Source organism: Carlito syrichta, unplaced genomic scaffold, assembly GCF_000164805.1.
Source record: "Carlito syrichta isolate Samal-C Ts95f unplaced genomic scaffold, Tarsius_syrichta-2.0.1 Scaffold314028, whole genome shotgun sequence".
In the NCBI taxonomy this organism is placed as follows: domain Eukaryota; kingdom Metazoa; phylum Chordata; class Mammalia; order Primates; family Tarsiidae; genus Carlito; species Carlito syrichta.
The window spans coordinates 259,726-268,816 of NW_007258124.1; the positions used below are offsets into that span (position 1 = coordinate 259,726).

Here is a 9,091-nt window from a genome sequence, read left to right on the forward strand (position 1 = left end):
CTACCACGCCCGGCTAATTTTTTTTGATTTATTGTAGAGACGAGGTCTTGCCAAGTTGCCCAGGCTGGTCTCGAACCCGCAGGCTCCGGCAATCCACTCACCTCTTTTCCAGTCTTCTCCATTTAAAACAAACACAATCAAAAACATCCTATTCACCCGCAAAGGCCCAGTTCGAATGGCACTGTCTGTGAAGACTTTACCATCCACAGCAGGTTTAATCGTTTCCTCTTCGGAGCCTCGGTAATGATGGTACCTAACTACCGTACGGCATATATCCCAGCGTCTGGTACATCGTCAAGGCCTAAACATCTCTCTAGGCAATATCTCCGTGTGATACGAGGAAAAAAACTTTCGACTACATTCTTAGAAACCTTTTTATTTCCCATGCATGGCTCAAAAGCTTGAAACGCTGTGAGTACTAAATAAATGCTTAGCAAAGAGAGTGTGAAGCCTGCTCGTTATTTTCTCCATTTCGGAGACAGAGCATCGACGCAGGCTGAATGGAGGCTTTCCTAGGAACTAGAAATTCTGGGTGTCCCCTCCGTCCCCTACCCGGCTAGAGAAGCTTGCTCCCTTCTCCCAAAGCACAGCTCACAGAACAGGAAGAGACGGCTCCATGGCCACTGGACGGAGAACAGTTTATAAAGAAAATGAGGGCGGTTTTTGAATGAGGTGAGAAGAAACGTTCCAACCGGAGAGAGAGTGGCTACCGCTGTCCGTCTCCCTCTCCCTCTCCCTCTCCCTCGCCCTGTGAGGAGCCAACCTACCTAAAGTACCTCCTCTCACTCGCGCCTTCTGTTCTTCACTTCTGGGCGGCGAACACGCGTCTATGGCGCGAGGTACCTCTTCCGGGGTTCCTGGGCAACAAGTTCCGGTTCAAGAACCACAAGGCAAGCAGTCATTCCTCTTACCACGCTCACAGGGCCGGAACCAGGAGCCGAATTGAAATCCCGCGAGGATTAACTGAGGTTGCCGAAAGGAGCGGGGAACGTTTTTCCCTCTGGAGGCGGTCTCCGGGAAGAGGAGGGTCACTGGACCGGAAGTGATGTAGGCGAGTTCCGGTTGGCCGGAGCCCAGCGGCGGGTGTGAGCGTCGTTCAGAAGCGGCTTCCAGGATCCTGAGATCCGGAGAAGCCGGGTTCGGAGCGGGTAGGTAAACTAACGCGGGGAACTGGGGACGGAAACCTGTGACTGACCTCAGGACTTGGCTTCTTTCGCTGCTCTCCCCTTTAGTGCAGATCTGGGGCACCGTGATTTCGACTTCCAGCAGTGTTCTAGGGCGCTGCTGACTTCGGATGTTTCAGCCTGGCGTTAGCCAGGTTATTTGGGACATCTCCTCATGGTTGATCACCGGGCCATTGAACCCAGACACCTGATTCCCGACCGTTTGTTCTCCCCACGGACTTAGAAGCGATACTAGGCTTTCCTAGAGAACCCGTTCGTCCTGGGGTGTCCAGGACCTTGGAACAAGTGGAGAAGGTCTTCCCTGCTGATGACCCAGCTTGCTCAGGGTCTGTCAGTTTGGTTCCTGCTCTCCTCAATCTCTAGCGCATGATGCTAAATGTGTCCGCTCATAAACGAAATTCTGGCGTGCAAGTGTCATCTGAATCGCTGGTGGTACAGGGCAGCCGAGGGAATGGGCCTTCGCCCCGTAGAGCCCTTGCAGAGAGGACCTTCTCCAGTCTCTCACTGCTTTCGTGGGGTAGACTTCTCTGCCTTTCCAAATCCCTGACCCCCGAGCCCTGTATTTCATTATGTGGCGGTATTTCAGTAAAACATGAAGATTGACTTAATCTCTGAAATTCCAAGAAGCTGTAATGTGGCCCTGTGTCACACTGCTTTTACTTTTGACCTCCAGTAGATATTACACAGTCATTTTTTTTTTCTTGCAACTCCATGCAAAATCTAATAATATGTAGGCTGGCACTGTTTACGTATTTTGGGAACATCGCTCCTTATCCTTACTTTAATATTTTTCCATTTTTCTTTGGGGTCTGTCAGAGATTTTGTAGACAGATTGCATTGATCATTTGAGGAACTTGTACAAGTGTTTCTACGTTGTAATGATAGCGAAAATATTCCAATTGTTTTGTCTCTGGTTTTAGTTGTTCTGTACTCTTGAATAGACCATGAAAGGAAGAAACTATTACTTACTAGGTATCATTTTATGCATTCTAGCTTATGTTTTTATTGTAGAAGAAGGATGGTGGTACACAAATGTGACTGATTTGTGTAGATATGTGATGCTCAAGTAGAAATAGTTCATATTTTACCTCTTTGCCTATATTATTTTAAAGCACTGAAGGATTTTTTTTTTCTTTGAGGGACATATCCTAATTGACTACAATTGATTAATACAGTTTAATTTCTGAGAGTCACATTCTAGAAGAAAATATGCGTATAATCAGGTTTCTGAAATACTTCAATAAGTGGTTTGATGCCTTTTAGCAGCTTACCTATGGCTAGTTTAATCATTTATTATTTAATTTACATACTGCTCTTAGTTTTGAGTTAGAAATTTTTCACACTTGTCTTTAAAACCTGGTGACAAGATTTTCAAGATATGAAATTGTGATGTATATATCACTAGTTTAACATTTTCTTATTGACTGTATAACCGTCAAAGCTGATCTCATAGTCTTTATGTTTAATTGAGTTTTCCAGGGACTGATTATCCAGTTTTTCTCACTTTTTCAACTTCTTGCCTTTGACTTGAATCACCACTTGTTAGGATTTTGGAGATTATTCACCTTTAAATCAGAAGACCTGGATTGAAGTCTGGGCTCCAACATTTATTGACTAATGACTGACAGGTTATATAACATTAAGTTGGTCTGGATTATGTTGATAAAAGTACTGTTCAGTTTATTTCATAGGATTATCACAAAGATTAAGTTAGATAGTAAGTGTGGGGAATCACTATATAAATGAAAATATGGTGTCATTTTACTGAGAGCTGTAGATGTGTCAATGCATAATACTGTTACTTTGCGTCATTTTCTGAAAATATTATCACATTTGTGAGATGATCTTTGTCCTACTTTTGAAGACAATAAAGCTAGCCAAGAATAGTTTGATATGTGATCCACTGAATTAGTCACCTTGGTTAATAAGTAGGTGCCTGGAAAATGAGCATAGTTTTGCCTTTGGAATTTTAAATCTGATGATCCTTTTTGGTCACCATAAAAAAGCTTAAGTTTTTGATGCTTAACATATAGTTAACTAAAGGTTAGAAGTAGCCCTGTCTTACTTATATTCAGAAAGAAACATTATTTTACTGAAACCTACTTTAAGTAATATTTAGAGTTAGAAGAAAATTCTGTGAACATATAGTTAGATTCTTTAAATTCAAAAGAGGAGAAAATTAAGGCCCAGAAACTATCGGTAATTGGTCAATGGCTTGCCTGAGGTCATCTGGCTTAAGTAGTGCCAGAACCTGAACTGCAACTGAAGTCTCAGATGTTCTTTCTCTTCTGCTAGGGTTGTCTCCAGGCATCTTGATATAGTTTGGTAATATTTCCTGGTTTACTCTTGTGTACTAAAGGGCTCTATCTATCTGTCTATCCACACATAACATTTAAATACACACATTTTTTAACAAACTTTTTTCTTTTTTATCTGATTTAGTCTTATAAATTGTAGAATAACAAAACTGAACTTGGCAAGATTTGCAATGAGATAGATGAACGAAAGAAAAGTAGTTACATTCGTCAGAATAGTTATTCTGAGTTCATGCTTCATTAGTATCAGGTATTGAGGTGTCTTCTTTCTGACAGGTGGAAATGACAGAGGATCCTTGTAACACATGTCTCTACTAAGGGAATGTTATTGCTAAAGAGTATGAAGGAGCTGTATTAATTTCTTTGCTCCTGCTAAAAAAAATTTCCCCAAATTGTTTGTAAATTTAATATTGTTATGCTAATCACTATCATATACAGAGTCGTTTCTCTACTTATTTCATCCAGTAGACACTGTAGAAGAGTTAAAGTTAATTCTTTGTCTTTCTGAGCACTCTCTTTGGTTCCATTGGTTTTTCGGAACCTGTTTAGCCCCTCTCCTTTCTTGGAGGTGATAGTGCTAGGTGCTACTATCATTCCTGTTTTTTCCCAAGTGCCCTTTGTATCTCCCTTATTGGTATGGAAATGAACTCCAGATTAAAGAATCCTGACAGATAGGCTTAATTGAAGTGATAAATTTTGTTGTGGTTTTGTTAATCTGCTCTCACAAAGCCGTGCTTTTTTTTTTTTTTGAGTCAGGCTCTCACTCTGTCACCCAGTCTGGAGTGCAGTAACACACTTATGGCTCACTGCAGCCTCGACTTCTTGAATTGCTGGGACTACATAGGCACATGCCCCATGTCCGGCTAATTTTTTGATTTTTTTGTGGAGACAAAGTCTCACTATTTTGCCTAGGCTTGTCTCAAACTCCTAGACTCAATCAGTCCTCCCACTTGGGCCTCCAAAAGTGCTGGTATTATTTAGGCCTGAGCCCACCCCAGCAAATATTTTTGGAAGTAAACTTTTAAGAGCATATTGCCTCAAGAACTCCTTATTTTGTCTGGAAAAGCAACTTTGGATAGAGTTTGCTGAACTGAAGTTATGTGTTATGTAAACCCTTATATAAATCTCATTTTTAAATATTATGCTCCTAGATTTGCAGAATCAAGGAAATTTGAATGGTGGATACTTGTCTATGTCAAATAAAAGGTGATCGAGTTTAAGGCATATTTAAATTAAGCAAGGACAATCCACTGAGTAATCATATCCCAGCCATATCAATCTACCTATAATTGCCAAAGAGTTTGTTAGTATTCCCAAAATATTTAATCTTTCCCACAGTTTGTAGTGATGTTTCTTTCGTCCCTGGGTTCTTTAATGATAACTTCCTTTTTTTTTTTTTTTTTTTTTGAGTTGGAGCCTCACTCTGTCACCCAGACTGGAGTGTAGTGGCTGCTCCTGGCCACCGCGGCCTCAACCTGTTGGGTTCAGGCGATCCTTCCACCTCAACCTTCCGAGTAGCCAGAATTACAGGCATGCGCTACCATGTCCGGCTGATTTTTTGATTTATTGTAGAGATGAGGTCTGGTCAAGTTGCCCAGGCAGGTCTTGAACCCGCGGGCTCAGGCAATCCACTCACCTCAGCCTCCCAAAGGCGCGGGATTACAGGCTGAACCACCAAGCCCGGCTGATAACTTCCATTTTTATAGATTATCTGGAAGGACTAGGCAGGAAATGTTTAGAATCAGGGTTATAAAGGTAGACCGCATTGGGTCATATTCCATCTCTACTACTATGTGACCCTTGGATTAGTTACTTAACCTCTTGTTATCTGGTTCCTCCTAGACCATTAAAGTCAGTGCCTTTATTGTTAGGATTAAACTATTAGATGTAAGTAAAACTTCTAGAACAGTTCCTAGCATATAGTTAACCATGATTGTGATTATCATCATCATGTGGCCCCTGAGCTGTTTCTAAGAATTCTTTCCTAAACTTCCTTTGAAAGCATATCTTTATGCTACTGCTTATTTAATTATTGTGGGCTCATTACTAATGAAGTTTCAGTAAATAAATATAAGAATATACATTTCGTTTCATGAATATTTTACAACACATGTGAGATTCTTGACCAAATGAGGCATTCTTGTAGGCCATTCTGTTAACTTTTTTGTATTATAAACACATTACATTATCTTTAAACTATAACACAGAATTTGGGAATTGAAACTAACTGTTCTTTGATATTTAATGATGTCTTCTAGCACTTTCTTGGAAAAGTACTTTGTGGGGGGATCAGAGTCTTACTCTGTTACCCAGGCTAGAGTGCAGTGGCACGCTCAGTACTACTGTAGCTTCGACCTGCTGGGCTCAGCCTATCCTTCTGCCTCAGCCTTCCAAGTAACTGGAATTACAGGCATGTGCCACCATGCCTGGATAATTTTTTGATTTATTGTAGAGACGAGATGTCACCAAGTTGCCCAGGCTGGTCTCGAACCCCTGGGCTCAGGCAGTCCTCTTGCCACCGCCTCCCAAAGTGCTGGGATTACAGGTGTGAGCCATTGCACCCGGCTAATTTTTGGTTTTTTAAGAGATGGAATCTCACTATGTTGCCCAGGCTAGTTTTGAACTCCCAGCCTTAAATGATCCTATTGCCTTGGCTTTCCAAAGAGCTGGGATAAGAGCTGAGAGCCACCTGCCTAGCCTAGGATAGTATTTTTTTTTTTTTTTTTTTTTTTGAGTTGTAATCTCATTCTGTCACCCAGGCTGGAGGGCAGTGGCATACTCCCTGCCACCGCAGCCTCGACCTGCTGGGTTTAGGCTATCCTTCTATCTCAGCCTTCCAAGTAGCTGGAACTATGGGCACCCGCCACCATGCCTGGCTAATTTTTTGATTTATTGTAGAGATGAGGTCTCGCCAAGTTGCCCAGGCTGGTCTCGAACCCACGGTCTCGGGCAATCCTCTCACCTCGACCTCCCAAAGTGCTGGGATTATAGGCGTGAGCCACTGCACTCAGCAGGATAGTATTTTGAACCATGGAATCAGATAAGTCACTTGGGGAGACAGGAGAAAGGACAGGGCCAAGGTCAAGTAAAAAAGAAAGATCTCGCAAAGGGGACTAAGAAGTTGTCTTTTTTCCCTTTGCTTTTAACAGAACACCATGCTCAGCATGGTGAGGGAACTAATTACTAGCACAGTTCTCTTTTCCTCTGCTTATAAAGCCACCAGCTCTGCTCTCATAATAACCCATTAATCCACAAATGGATTAATTTATTAATAAGGACAGAGCCCTCATAACCCATGACCTTGTCCCACCTCTCAATACTATCATACTGGGGGTAAATTTCAATGTGAGTTTTGGAGTGGACACATGTTCAAACCATAATGGCAGGAGTGTTTGAAAAAAGAAAGGTCAGATACACAAAACGAATAACACTTAAGTGGTAACATCAAGCAAGGAGAGTACTAAGTAGATAAGGGACAGAGGGGAGCAAGGTCACTTTTTTCAAATATATATATCAAGTCTTTATTATTTTAAAGCACATGAAAGTTTTAACCTATTCAGAATTCTTTTAAGAAATAGCTTTGGGCTGGGTGTGGTAGGTCACACCTGTAACCCCAGTGCTTTAGGATGCTGAGGTGGGAGGATTGCTTGAGCCCAGGAGTTTGAGACCAGCCTGGGCAACATAGCAAGACATGTTGCTACAAAAATCAAAAAATAAGCTAGTTATGGTAGCACGTGCCTATAGTCCCAGCTATTCAGGATGCTGAAGTAGAAGGATTACCTGAAGCTGTGGTAAGCCATGAGCGTGCCACTGCACTCCAGCCTGGGTGAGGGTGAGACCCTGACTCAAAAAAAAGGAAGAAAAAGAAATAGCTTTGTCAAAGGCTGCTGTGAGGTCTAGATGAGGACATGATTTGGCTAACAATTTCTTCCTCGATTGGTGAATCTAGATCCTTATAGAAGCTCTCAGGTCTCCAACTCGCAAAAGACCTATAGTCAAGAGAATATCCAACGTCCCAATTCAAGCACCAGAGACAGAAAACTCAGAGAGAGAAATGCACTTTGCACCTTATAAATTTTCAACATCTATTATCTGTTTTATAGATTACAGTCTGGCTTCTATGGGGCAGAAATTTTTTTCTTCAGTCTTTAGTAAATAATAATTTATGCCTGGATTTTTATAAGATGGGGTTCTATTTATCTGTTTTCCTGACAGTGAACGTTTGATTTTATAACTTTTGCTATTGTGTCCTGGCCCTCTCTCATTAAACCATTCTGCTCTCTAGGTTCTGGTACTGTAGCCATTGGTGGGAGGGGCAGTCTTGAAGATCTCTGAAATGCTTTTGGGATTGTGCTTCCATGTCTTGATGGAAGCACCTGACTTCCTTCTAGCCATACTAATCTTTTTATCAAAAGGTTGCTTGGTCACACTTTTGGTTTTTTTCCTAAACATACTTTACTTTTCCAGGCTGAGAAATGTCCAAATTTGTATATACTGGTGGCCTTTCATTACTAACTCCATTTATAAGTCATTTATAATTTACTTCCATCTATATATATGTAATTTATAAATTAAATATATAACTTCATCTATAAATCATTTTTCCTCTCTCACACTTTACTACAAGCATTGACGAGAAGTCATGCAACACCTTGAATGCTTTGCTTCATAGAGATTTCTTTTGCCAAATATTCCTAATTCATCACTCTTAAATTTTGCCTTCCATAAAGTCCAGGATTATGAGCACAAGTCAGCTGAGTTCTTGCCACTTTATAACAAGGATGACCTTTCATCTAGTTTCCAATACCTTGTTCCTCATTTCCATCTGAGACCTCATCAGAATGGCCTTTGGGACCATATTTCTACCAACATTCTGTTCATGACCACTTAAGTAATCTCCAAGAAGTCTGAGGCTTTTCCAATAGCTCTTCTTTTCTTCTGAGCCCTCACTAGAGTCACCTTTAATACTCTGTCCATGACACTGTAGGCTTTTTTGAGAATTCACTTCAAAACTGTTTTAGCTTCTGTACATTACCCAGTTCCAAAGCTGCTTCTACGTTTTTTAGGTGTTTCTTATAGCAGCGTCCTACTTCTGGTACCAATTTCTTTCTGTCTTAATACTATTTTATGCTGCTATAACAAAATATCACAGATTCGGTAATTTATAAAGAAGAGAAATTTATTTCTCCTGTTTAGGAGGCTGGGGAGTCCAAGACACTGAGTATCTGGTGAACGCTGCTATGTGCTTCCAAGATGGTGCCTTGAATGTTGTGTTCTCTCCAGGTGAGGAACACCTTGTCCATACAAGGCAGAAGAGCAAAAAATGGTGAATTCCCTCAGACAAGCCCCTTTATAAGGATACCTAATCCCTCTCACAGGGGAGGAGCTCTTATGGACTAATCACTTTTTAAAGGCCCTACCTCTTTTTTTTTTTTGAGTTGGAGTCTTACTCTGTCACCCAGACTGGAGTGCAGTGGCTGCTCCCGGCCACCGCAGCCTCGACCTGCTGGGCTCCGGCAATCCTTCCGCCTCAGCCTTCCGAGTAGCCGGAATTACAGGCGTGCGCTACCCCGCCCGGCTGATTTTTTTTTT

General features: G+C 41.5%; 2 protein-coding genes across 3 annotated transcripts in view; one reads left to right on the forward strand and one right to left on the reverse strand.

Annotated features, from left to right (window-relative positions):
* The window catches only part of PTRH2 (peptidyl-tRNA hydrolase 2), an 11,548-nt gene extending 10,556 nt beyond the window's left edge, over positions 1-992 (reverse strand). Inside the window, exon 1 of the mRNA XM_008070837.2 lies at positions 768-992. The gene's annotated coding sequence lies outside the window, so the exon portion shown is untranslated. The remainder of the gene's footprint in view (positions 1-767) is intronic.
* The window catches only part of VMP1 (vacuole membrane protein 1), a 135,356-nt gene continuing 127,069 nt past the window's right edge, over positions 805-9,091 (forward strand). For both annotated transcript variants that reach the window (XM_008070835.2, XM_021718950.1), the window contains exon 1: positions 805-1,148. The gene's annotated coding sequence lies outside the window, so the exon portion shown is untranslated. The remainder of the gene's footprint in view (positions 1,149-9,091) is intronic.